Source organism: Cryptomeria japonica, chromosome 11, assembly GCF_030272615.1.
Source record: "Cryptomeria japonica chromosome 11, Sugi_1.0, whole genome shotgun sequence".
NCBI lineage: Eukaryota > Viridiplantae > Streptophyta > Pinopsida > Cupressales > Cupressaceae > Cryptomeria > Cryptomeria japonica.
Window position 1 is genome coordinate 680,963,547 of NC_081415.1, and position 13,225 is coordinate 680,976,771.

Genomic DNA, 13,225 nt, shown 5'->3' on the forward strand with positions numbered 1-13,225 from the left:
TGTTGCTTGTATTTTAGGTCAAAACCCAATGATCTCTTTAGGGTAGATTGGTACTATTTCACAGAGAAAGTTAGTTTTTTTCAAAAAACTATGCAATACAAAGGAAGACATGAAATTGCAGATAGCTATGAATAAAATGGAGGAGAAAACTAATCAAAGCAAAAAATGGTGCTAATAAAAGTGCCGCTAGCTGACCCGAATTTCAGCCATATGGGTCGCGCTGCAACACAAACAATAAGTAAAACCAATTCAAACCCTAATTTAAATTTGTTTTATTTTATTCGTAAATTAATTAATTATTTTTCCTTCAAATTGTGAAAGCATCAACCTAAAAAAAATTGTCAAAGCCAAAGCCAAATTCAAGTTACAATGTTTACAGTCAAAGATTAAGTTTTTTTTTAGCAAACAAATTCAAAGATCAGAACCAAAATCTTCAAGTTAGCTGTAGAAAATAAAGCAAAATTTTAAAAACAAAATTTGAGAGGAAAATGAAAACTCAACACCTGACCAATCCTATTACCAAGCTCAAAATACTACCACAATGTGATCAATCTGGAGATGTTGCTACAAGCCAAGAACAATAGCCTAAGGGTTATTTTGAAGCATGAAGCAAACAAAAACCTACAAAAACACAATAACTGAAAAGCAGTTGTTTGAGCATGAAACCTGCAATATATTTTGCAAAACTGAAGAATGAGAGAGCTTGAATACACTACCCGGTCAAAGTAATAAACCTAGGAGAATGGAAAAGATCATTCCAGAAATGGGTAATAAATACTGCCAACGACAGTTTTAAAAATCTTCTTCATTCAATAATAGAATGAATGCCGTTTTAAAAATTTTCTTCATTCAATAATAGAATGAATGGACAGGCATGTGAATAATATTATTGCCGCCGTTGCAAAAAGTTAAATGTACGAATACTACAGTAAAATACAATCAATCTATACACATTTGCCAAAAAAATCAATTTAATATGCATTGAATGTGCATATGGTTTTCTACTCTACTAACAATAGAACACATTCAATGAAAGAACTATGGAGGAGGAAGAAAATTATTGTTTTTTTGGGTGATTGAAAATATTGTCTAATAACTAAACAAAAATAATTCAAAATACATTTTTTGCACTGATTGTTTGTAGAAAGGACCAATAGGAAAAAAGGAAAATATTAATTAAAAATTTAAGAGAAATTGTGCCTCACATTTGACTATAGAAATGCATGGAAAAATAGAAAAATACTAGCACATGATTGGCTACCTCAAAAAAAGAAATGCATTAGTTACCCTGCCTATCGACAGGAACTAATAATAGGGGGGGATGGAATGTTGCTGGTTCTGCGTACGCTGGCTAGGGTCATGGCCTAGCTATATGCTTCGCTTTGTGTTGACGTTTTCTCTACTTTGGAGAGTCGTTTGTGGGGGGTTTCAGCTCACGAGTGTTTTCTTGGGGTTATTTTTTGTTGTTCTCAGGTGGAAGGGGTGTTTTTGGGGTGCCAGATCAAGGGGAGGATGTTGTAGATTTCAAGGGGAGGTGTGTGTACTTTTGGTGTAGAGTGTCAGGAGTTCCTGTATCAGCTTTGGGCCTTGATTTCTTCATTCCCCGTTTGTTTTTCTGTTGCATGCAATTTATTTTGGTGAGGGTTTTGGTGCTGACTATGTTGCCTGGATTTCTTGCTTTGCATGACAAATCCTGGTGCTACTTCAGGAAAGAAGAGTCCTCTATTTAGAGATATTGTGCTATGTGGTGGCTCAACTCCCTTCATGCATGTAAATCCCATTTTTGGGTCAAATAGTATGAGAGAAAATTCATCGCAAATGGAGAACTTCAAGCCTTCAAAGGTTAATGGTTATCTTGCAAGGAGTGAGACTAGACCGATCCTAGTGATTCAACTTGATGTTGTTGAGGAAGATATCAATGATCTTTCTAATCATGCCTTGATTTGTAAATTCATGGGGATTTGTATGCCTTTACCCTTCTTGAATTGTGGGTACGATGTACATAGAACCCATAAGAGGAAATAGAGGTTTTATTGGCTGCAAATGGCTACTTTTTGGTTATCTTCACATGTATGTCAAATAGAAATAAGGATTTTGAAGGGGGGAAATATTTCTACAGTCAAGTTGGCCTACGTATCAAGTCATGGCATGTCGGATTCAACCCTACTGAAGAACTTCCTTTGGGGGTTCTAGTTTGGGTGAGACTTTTGTGGTTACCGTTGGAATTTTGGAGAGATTCAATATCTTCAACTTGGTTGCTGCACAACTTGGCAAGCCAATAGGCCTTTCATGTCAAACCATGGAAAAAAAGGTAATCACCTATTCTTGTGTTTGCATTGAGATTGATTTGAGTAAGCCTTTACCTAACTCTATGGAAATTTAGTTTGGATCCAACTCTTGGATTCAACAATTAGATTATGAAACTTTACCCTTTTGTTGCCACATATGTCATGAATATGCTCATTTGCAATGAATGTATCTAAATTATAACCATGCAGGGGAAACCAACAATGGGTCCTCTCACCCATAGTCTAATTAGGACAAAGAAAAAGGCCCTATGGTGGAGGATAAAGAGGGGTTTATTTCAGTCAAAACAAGAAGTAAGGGTATAGGGCAAAAGAGAACCTTCAAGGATGGGAAAACCAATGAGGTGTTCAACAAGTTTGAAGTCCTTGAAGGTTTGGAGCAGCTTGATGATACTTTGGTAGGCATACCTATTAGTTCAAAATCTGAAGGGATGATTCAAGTTAATGATGAGAAAGATTCTTCTCCTCAGGGGTGAACTCGGGATACAGATCTTGAAACTCATATGGATACATATATACCCTCAATAACTATTGGTCCTTTGGAGGGAAATGAAAGTAAGGAAATACATACAGGTTCGGGCCTTCCTATCCTGGAGTCTAATCTTGAAAAATAATCCTTGGATGGGAGTAAAAGTAAGGGGTCCTAGATGTCATTAGGAATTCAACCAAAAACTATCAAAAAAGCTGCTCTAGAAAAGCCCTCCATAACTAAGGGGAGGAAGAAAGATCGGGAAAAGGTAAAGTTAATTGGTAAGACACTAGTTGAGTTTGGTTTTGTAAAGACCATCAATTCCCACTTCTCTCCTTCTCAAAAATGATTGTGTTATTCTAAAATGTTAGGGGGTTGAATAGCATCCCTAGATTAAAAGCTATTTATGAGTTGATTGCTTTTCATTCTCTCGATGTGGTGTTTATTCAGGAATCTAAGCTATCAGTGGATGGTATATTAAATGCAACCTCTAAAATTTGTACTCAGAGTCATTTTTAGTGTATTGGGGCCCAAGGAAACTCATGGGTTTTGGATTTTGTTTGGGACCCTTGTAAGCTTGTGCCTCTTTGGTGGATGTCTGGCAGGTCTTCAATTTATATGGTTGCAATGAGTTGTGAATCTAGTGAAAATATCCTTCTCTCTAATGTTTATGGTCCAACGGATTTTAGTGGAAAATATGGGCTATGGTCTCATATTAGATATGTTCGTTCTCTTGCCCCTTTTTGCCCTTGGATTATTACAGGGGAATTCAATGCAATATCTAGACTGGATGAAAAAGGGGTGGTAATACTAGAATTGATCCTTTTGCAGGGATGCTTAGAGAGTATTAAGTTTTTGAGGATTGTGGATGTTAATCCTTCTAATTGTATGTTTACTTGGAACAGTAGATGATGTGGAGAAGATACCATAACAAAGAGATTAGATCTAGATATTTTGTCTCCTGGTACTGGATGGGGGACAATTGGACAACTAGCTCTGAGATTTTAGATTGGAAAGGCTCTGATCATTGGTCAATCAAGTTCATCTCTACCCTCTTTCATGTTTCAAAAAATCCATCCTTCAAGTTTTAGCTTATGTGGCTTCGTGATCCCTCTCTTTAGGACCTCATGATGTGTTGGTGGTAGGAGGGGAAGCCAACTTATGGTACTGCAATGTACTCATTTGTTAAGCGATTTTAATATCTCATGTATGAGATTAAAAGATGGAACAAGTTATGCTTTAGCAACATCTTTTTAGCAAAGTTGCATGCACAATCTCGAGTGGATGCAATTACTCATAAAATCAAAGATCAGGTCCTCTCATATGAATTGTATAGAGAGGATTCTATGGCTGTGAGAGGATTAGAGGAATGAGAACTTCATGAGGAGATTTAGTGGAAGCAGAAGGCTAGAGTGGATTGGCTTTAGGAAGGTGATAGGAACACGAAGTTCTTTCACAACTCTATAAAGGACAGGAGACATGGTAATGTTATCACTTCCCTCTTCTCCCAGGAGTGTATTCCTTTCTCATCTACTAGGGAGATTACTAAAGAGGCTATTAGATTCTTTGGGTCCTTGTTCATTGAGGATTCTCTACCAGTCAATATGGAAGAAGGATTAGTGTTGGAGTGTATTCCTACTATTGTCTCTACTGAAATGAATGAGAAGTTTTGTAGATCTACTTCCTTGGAGGAGGTTGAAGGGGTGAGTGGAATGAATAAGGGTAAAGCTCTTGGCCCAAATTCATTTCCTATTGAATTCTACCAAGAGTTTTGGGAGATAATCAAGCTAGATCTCTTTGAGGTGGTGTAGGAATCCTATAGAAACAAGTAGATGCTATAGGCTATGAATGCTACTTTCCTTGCCCTTATTCCTAAGAAGGAGGGAGCTAACTGTTTCAACTCTTTTCATCCTATTTCTTTGTGTAATGTGGTTTATAAAATTATTACAAAACTAATTATGGATAGACTCAAAGTGTGGCTATCTATATTGATCTTTGAAGAACGTGGAGGTTTTGTAGTTGGAAGACAAATTCTTCATGGGGTTGTCATAGCTTTTGAAGCTATACATTCTATGGCAACTTCAAAGGATATGACTATTTTTATTAAGCTAGATATGGCCAAGACTTATGACAGAGTTAAATGGAACTTTCTTTGCAAAGTTCTTGAAGCTTTTGGTTTTAGTAGGGAGTGAATTAACTGGGTTATGAGTTGTATTACCACCCTGTCTTTTGTTGTTCTCATTAATAGTGAGCCTTATGAAATCTTTGGTGCTTCAAGAGGCTTAAGACAAGGCAATCCTCTTTCTCCATACTTGTTCATCCTTATGGCATAAGGACTTGGTAGACTCATTAAATCTAGGGTAAGGCAAGGTTTGATCAAAGGCTGGAGTTGGGGCAATGGTATTTCTCCTTCTTCTCACCTTCAATTTGTGGATGAAACGACTTTGATGGGTGTTGCTAGACTTCTTGAGGCCATTAATTTTAGAAAATATCTTGATATATACTTAGTGGCTTCTGGACAACAGATTAATGAAGATAAGTTCTTTATCTTCTTCTTCACTATGCCTCAGTCTATTCAAGCAAGGATTGCAAGGATCCTTAGATTTTAAGTTGGAGTGCTTCCTTTTGTTTATCTTGGGATTCCTTTATCAAAACTCTCTCTACTTAGGGGTTTCTGGCAAGATATTTTGGATAAGCTTTGCAAGAAGGTGATTCACCGGACTTATAGATGGATTTTTAGTATTGAGAGATTGACTGTCTTGAAGTTTGTGGTTTAGGACCTTCCTATTTATAGATGTTTTTGTGCATACTGCTCAGTAATATTTATTAAAGAATTTGACTCCCTTTCCAGACTTTTTTTTTGGACTGGCAATTTGCTCTCTTCAAAGTGGAGTTTGGTAAAATGGGACTCTATTTGTAAGCCTCAATAAAATGGTGGTCTTGGTTTACGCCAAGATGGTATGAATGGTTGTGTTTTGGTTGGTAAGCTCTATTGGAGACGATGTACTTTTTAGGAGTATAATTGGGATAAAATACTCAACCTAAAGTATTTAGGAGGAGTGGATGGTGCAGGAGCACCTAGGACTTAGGCTCATAGTCCTTCTACAATTTTGGCTTGTACTGACCTTAGCCAAGTCAGGTTTCTAATAAGGACTCCAGGAGGGTCCAAGGTGTGTGTGTGTAATGTTTGATTTGAGTCAAGTGTAGGCCTAGTTGAGTTAGTTTCTTTCTAGGTTTGCATTTTGTGAGTAGGGGGTAGTTTGAGTAGGTTAATGGCCTTTTTGATGGTCAAAAGAGGCATAAATTGGTAAGAGCATTAGAGAGGTTTAGAGTAGTCTTAGGAATGTTTAAAAAGTCATGAGTAATGACTTGTAATAGGTTGCTTAGGTTGAAAAGACAAAATGTGGAAAGTTGTAAAAGTTGTCATGACAACTTTGGTCCTAAAAGAGTTTAGCGGTGGAGTTAGGGTTAGCACTTTGACCTAGGATGCCTCCACACATGGGGAAGACTATTTAAACCTCCTCTTGCATGGTTACCAAGGTTGGAAGTTTTGAATTTTATGAATGACAATTTGAAACTACTTATTCTCAGACTGTTATCACTGTTTTTGTCTTATTTTGCATTAAATGTGAACACAAATGGATTGAATCCATTGATCTAGTTTTGGATTGTAGTTCTTTGGTGTGTTCTAGTACCATTTGGTTAATTTCAGTCTTTGTAGATAGTGAGTGTTAGTACTTTCATTGTTTTGTTTCCAAACAACCAGTTTTGGCTTGTAAATAGTAAATTCTTGTAAAATGGTTGCCCCATAAAATCCCTTCGTGCTACCATCATGGCCTGTTGGGACATGGAAGGAAACCCTATGTACAATGTAAATATGTAGGGAGGAGTTCTGGAAGTGGAGTTCATCATAGTTGCCACCTTGTTCTAGGCGAGTCCAGGAGCAACCCAGCTAGAGAAAATGAGGTGTAGATTGAATGCATACTACAGGGGTGAATACCAAACCTTAACCAAATTATTTGGGATGGTTCACGAGGTCCATACAGAGTTACAGTTGCAAGGAGAATCCTTGAAAAGTCTTTTAGATGACCATTTCACAAAGTTGGATAGTCACTGCCGGTTAAAGGTCTAGAAACCCTAGCAAACCCTCATTTTTGGGTTAGGGCACTGTACGGTAAGATGGAAGACTAAAACCAAAAAAATATTTTAGGGATGGGTGAGTGATTGAAGAAAAATAAACCTTGTTGCAGGGTCTTTTGGACCAATTCCCTCAAAACCATTGAAAATCGGATTTAGGAGGCCTAATTGGGGCTCATCCTTGTAACCCTATTTCTAGGCAAATTTATAAAACCGGTAGGGAAGATAGTGAATACAAAATAAAAAATGGACCAAATTGAATTCATTCCATGGTAAATGCCACCTCCACACCTCTACAATGACTCACAATAGTATGGGGGTGAAAATTGAGAAATTGACAAGTTGTTGTCAAGATAGCAAGATTGAGCATATGGGAAACACATTGAAATGGTAGGGTTCTTAGTCAAACACTTGTTGCAAACACCATGAGATTGGTAAGGAGGAAGTCCTAGCAGAGATTGGGAAGGAATTGGAGGTCTTGGGAGCATAGATAGACCTGGTGAGGTTGGTGGAATTGAGCAACACCAACTAGGTGAAGTGTGAGCAAGCTAGGTCAACCCTATCAAATTGGTATCAGAGCCTATAAGATTTGGGATAGGAGAGTAGATGTCCTTAGTGAAATATATAGGAGACAACACCATGGTGACCAATGTAGAGTTGGCAAAGAAAGTGGATGATCATGAGGAAGAGAATAGACTCCTGAAGGAAAAGTTGATAGAATTGGAAGGTAAGCTTGGTGAGATTGAAACCGAGGTAGATGAAGTGTTGGTAAAGGTTGAAGGAGCAGAAGGGGAGGGTAAAGAGGTGTTAGAAGTAGAGAAAATACCTTAACCTAATCCTATTTTAGAAGAAGAACCTTTCCTAAAGGCATTGAAAGCCTTAAGTGGTAAATCACTAGAAGGATTGCCATTGTTTATTGGTAAGATGGAAGCAAAAGTGGTTCTAGAATGGATAGAGGGCATGGAGAACCATTTTGAGTGTGAAGGCATAACTAAAGCTCAAAGAGTCAAAGTGGCCAAGTCTAGGATGAGAGGAGGTGCTCTCACATGGTGGAAATTTGTGCAAGATGAGAGGAAGAAAGTGGGTAAAACACCCATCTCTTCTTGGAAAGGGATGTTAGTCAAAATCAAAGAAGTCTATCTCCCTGATAATTATGAAGTGAAAATTCATAGGAAAAGACAAAACCTAAGACAAAAAGACCTTGATGTAAGTGGTTATACGAAGGAGTTTCACAAACTTAGTCTTAGATCTCATGCGGTGGAAGAAGAAAGCCTTAAGGTTGGTAGGTACCTGAATGGATTAAGATGGAACATCCAAGAGGAAATCAGTCTAATGAGCCCAAAGATAGTTCATCAAAGCTATCAACTTGCCCTTAAAGTGGAAGAAAAATTGAAAAGAAAACATGATTCAAGTAGTAATAAGGGAAGAGGTAGAGGAAAAAAAAATAGAGGCCACAGGGGAGGCTTTGGAGGAAGAAACTCAAAGAAAAGAACATAGAGTGAGTCTAAACTCATTGAGCAGCAAGAAAGTGGCACTGGTAAAGGAGGATTCAATAAAGGAAGAGGGTCAAACAGTGGTTTTAGAGGAAGGTTTGGTGGACAAGGTAGAGGTTCCTCATATTTTGCCTCAATGAAGTGTTACCATTGCAATCAGCTTGGTCATCCAACATATAGGTGTCCAGAGAAGGGATCAACATCACAAAGTAGTGAAAGGAGAGTGAACTATCTTCAAGAAGAGACTTCAAGCAACAAGACTTCAGAGGTTGCCTTAGAATCAGAGGTAGGTGACAACCTAATGATAAGAAGAACTTTGATAAAAGAACTTGTCAGAGAAGAGCCTAGCCAAAGGAGCTCACTATTTAGGATCAAATGCAAGATTATGGACAAAGTTTGCAAGGTGATCATTGACTCAGGGTCAACAAACAACATTGTGTTAGAAGAGGTAGTGAGTATGCTTAAATTACAAAGGATACCTCACAACAACCCATATAGGGTCACTTGGTTGAACAAAGGCCAACATGTCCTAGTCAATGAGCAAGCATGTGAATTTCACCATTGGGAGATATAAGGACAAAGTGTTACGTAATGTCCTACCCATGGATGCATGCCATCTTCTATTGGGAAGACCATATGATAGAAAAACTATTCATGATGGAGCCAAGAATTCATATTCATTCAAGAAAGATGGAGTCACATTCAAGATTCAATCTATCCTTGAGGAATGTGAAAAGAGAGAAGCAAGTCCTAATGTCCTCTTAGTGAGTGAAAAATAGTTCTTGAAGACACTTGAGGAAGGTGAAGGTATAGGGTTCGCATTAGTAATGAAGCCTAAAGAGGAAGACAAAAAGGAGAAACCAGATTTGACAAAAGAGGTTCAAGACCTATTGAAACAGTTCAAAGGGATAGTGAGTGATGGACAACCAACCATCTTACCCCCTAAAAGAGCCATAAGCCATGAAATAGACTTCATACCCGGAGCATCCTTACCTAACAAGGCAGGTTACAAGATGACTCCCCAACAAAATGTTGAGATTGCCAAACAAATCCAAGAGCTTTTAGACCAAGGTCTAATTAGGAAAAGCATTAGCCTTTGTGTTGTACCTACCATTTTAGCCCCAAATAAAGGTGGTACTTGGAGATTGTGCACTGACTCTAGGGCTATAAACAAGATCACCATTAGATATAGGTTTCCAATTCCTAGAATAGAAGACCTAATGGATTGTTTAGGGGAAGCCAAATACTTTACCAAGATTGACCTTAAAAGTGGATACCACCAAATTAGGATTAAGTAGGGTGATGAATGAAAAACAACATTCAAGACAACAGAGGATCTTTATGAATGGCTTGTAATGCCTTTTAGCTTATCTAATGCTTCAAGCACCTTCATGAGACTCATGAATGAGGTGATGAAGGACTTCATAGGTAAATTTGTGGTGGTATGTTTAGATGATATTCTCATTTTTAGTACGGATAGGGCAAATCATGTTAATCATTTGCAAATTGTGCTACAAAGATTGTATGAAGAGAAGCTAACCATGAACTTGGACAAGTGTGAATTTGTTAAGCAGGAGTTGGTTTACCTTGGGTTTGTGTTGTCATAAGGGAATCTCAATATGGATCCTAGTAAGGTTGAAGCCATAGTAAATTGGCCTACTCCTAAGTCAACAACAGAGGTGAGAAGCTTCCATGGACTAGCTTAGTATTACAGGAAGTTCATTAGGCAATTTAGTGCTATATGTGCACCAATGTTGGACACTATTAGAGGTGGAATGAACAAGCAAATAGAGGTTTTGAAATCTTGAAAGAAAAGATAGCTACTCAACCGGTGTTGGTGTTGCCTAATTTTGAGAAACTCTTCACAGTGGAATGTGATGCAAGCAATGTTGTAGTAGGTGCTGTCCTAAGCCAAGAAGAAAGACTAGTAGCTTTCCATAGTGAGAAGCTAAGTGATACAAAGAGGAAATACTCCTCATATGACTTGGAATTATATTCTTTACTGCAAGCTTTGAGGAAGTGGAGACACTATCTCCTTCCTAAGGAATTTGTAGTCTACACAGATAATCAAGCTTTAAGCTTTCTAAACTCACAAGACAAACTCAGTCATAAACACATGAAGTGGGTAGAGTATATGCAAGCCTACACATTCATAATCAAGCATAAAAATAGGTCAATTAAATTGGGTTGCTGATGCATTAAGCATAAGACTCTTGACAGTCCAAGAAATTCAGTTAAGAAGCATAGGTGTTGACAGTTTTAGAGACCTATACCCAGATGATGAAGACTTCTCAAATGCCTACAAGGTATGCAAAGAGTATCAAAATCATTTTCATGGTGAGTATTCTAATTTTACCTTGCAAGATGGGTTATTGTTTAGAGGAGGGGAACTTTGTGTGCCTAGAGGGTCAATGAGAGAAAATCTCATACAAGAGAAGCATAATGGCATTGTTAGTGGTCATTTTGGAGTCAACAAGACTCAAGAGTTAGTTCAAAGGTTTTATTATTGGCCTAGGATGAATCAAGATGTTAGGAAGTATTTGGAAACTTGTATTGTTTGTCAAAAGGCCAAGGGCACTTCTTCAAATGCCGGTTTATACCAACCTCTTCCTATACCAAATAGACCTTGGGAGTGAATTAGTATGGATTTTGTAGTGGGTTTGCCAAGGACAAAGTAGGGATTTGACATCATTTATGTCATAGTGGACAGGTTTAGTAAGATGGCCCACTTCGTACCTTGCATGACTACTCATGATGCATGTCATATAGCTCATTTGTTCTTCAAGGAAGTGATAAGGATACATGGTTTACCCATGAGCATTGTTTAAGATAGGGACTCAAAGTTCATGAGTCATTTTTGGAATACACTTTGGCAAAATCTTGGCACCAGCCTATCTTTTGGATCAACCTACCATCCACAAACAGATGGGCAGACCAAAGTGGTTAATAGGAGCTTAGGAAACTTATTAAGGTGCCTTACCAAGGAGTATGGTCAGACATGGGATCAAGGGTTATCACAAGCTGAATATGCTTACAATGACACAATTAATAGAACCACAAGCAAGAGTCCTTTTGAAGTGGTCTATGGTCTTCACCCAAGGGGTATACTGGAGCTAAGGGACTTAGGAAATGCATAAAAAAGGAGTGGATATGTTGAAGATTTTGCTTAGTCAATGAAAGAGGTACATGAATCAGTCAAGCAAGCAATGATGGAGAACACAAGTAAGATCAACCAAAAGGTTGATGAGAGAAGGAAGAACCTACAATTCCAAGTAGGTGACCTTATCATGGTGCATCTTAACAAAGCAAGGCTACAACAAGGAGTACCTAATAAATTGCAGACGACGAGGTTGGGTCCATGTGCCATCTTAGCCAAGTATGGAGAAAATGCATACAAGGTGGACCTACCAAGTGACATAGGACTATCACTGGTTTTCAACATAGCATACTTAGTTGCTTACAAAGGACCAATTTCAGGTTCATATTGCAGTCACTCAGAGGTATTAGATGATGTAAATAACCTTCAAATACCAGCAAAACCAAGTCCAAAGGCTGAAAAGGTATTGAGTTCAAGGATCGCTAAGAAGACAAGACACAAAATTTATTGGGAGAACCTAATCAAATGGCAGGGTATGGATGATGCTGAAGCTACATGGGTGCTTGAGACAGAGTTCAAGAAGTTAGGCAATGATTAGAATCTGATCCCCAAAGAGGTGACTTAATTTTCTTTTGTTTGGGAGAATGGTGTAGGAGCACCTAGGACTTAGGCTCATAGTCCTTCTACAATTTTGGCTTGTACTGACCTTAGCCAAGTCAGGTTTCTAATAAGGACTCCAGGAGGGTCCAAGGTGTGTGTGTGTAATGTTTGATTTGAGTCAAGTGTAGGCCTAGTTGAGTTAGTTTCTTTCTAGGTTTGCATTTTGTGAGTAGGGGGTAGTTTGAGTAGGTTAATGGCCTTTTTGATGGTCAAAAGAGGCATAAATTGGTAAGAGCATTAGAGAGGTTTAGAGTAGTCTTAGGAATGTTTAAAAAGTCATGAGTAATGACTTGTAATAGGTTGCTTAGGTTGAAAAGACAAATGTGGAAAGTTGTAAAAGTTGTCATGACAACTTTGGTCCTAAAAGAGTTTAGCGGTGGAGTTAGGGTTAGCACTTTGACCTAGGATGCCTCCACACATGGGGAAGACTATTTAAACCTCCTCTTGCATGGTTACCAAGGTTGGAAGTTTTGAATTTTATGAATGACAATCTGAAACTACTCATTCTCAGACTGTTATCACTGTTTTTGTCTTATTTTGCATTAAATGTGAACACAAATGGATTGAATCCATTGATCCAATTTTGGATTGTAGTTATTTGGTGTGTTCCAATACTATTTGGTTCATTTCATGCTTTGTAGATAGTGTGTGTTAGTACTTTCATTGTTTTGTTTCCAAACAACCAGTTTTGGCTTGTAAATAATAAATTCTTGTAAAATGGTTGCCCAATAAAATCCCTCTATGCTACCATCACAGCTTGTTGGTATTGTTGGCATATGGACACTCCAATGAGACATTGTGTGTGATTGAAGGTTTTGTCATTGATGGCAACCTTGCAATCCTATGGCACTGGCAAGACATTATACCGGCAAAGCATTACTCAGGCAACCTTGCAATCCTATGGCACCGGCAAGACATTATACCGGCAAAGCATTACTCAAACAAGACAATGCACCGACATCAACAAAATCAATCTACACCAGCACCGACACAGAAGATGTACACCAGAACAGAAGGAAATATGTATACCGGCACAGAGGCCGATAAGATTTTTGATATGTAA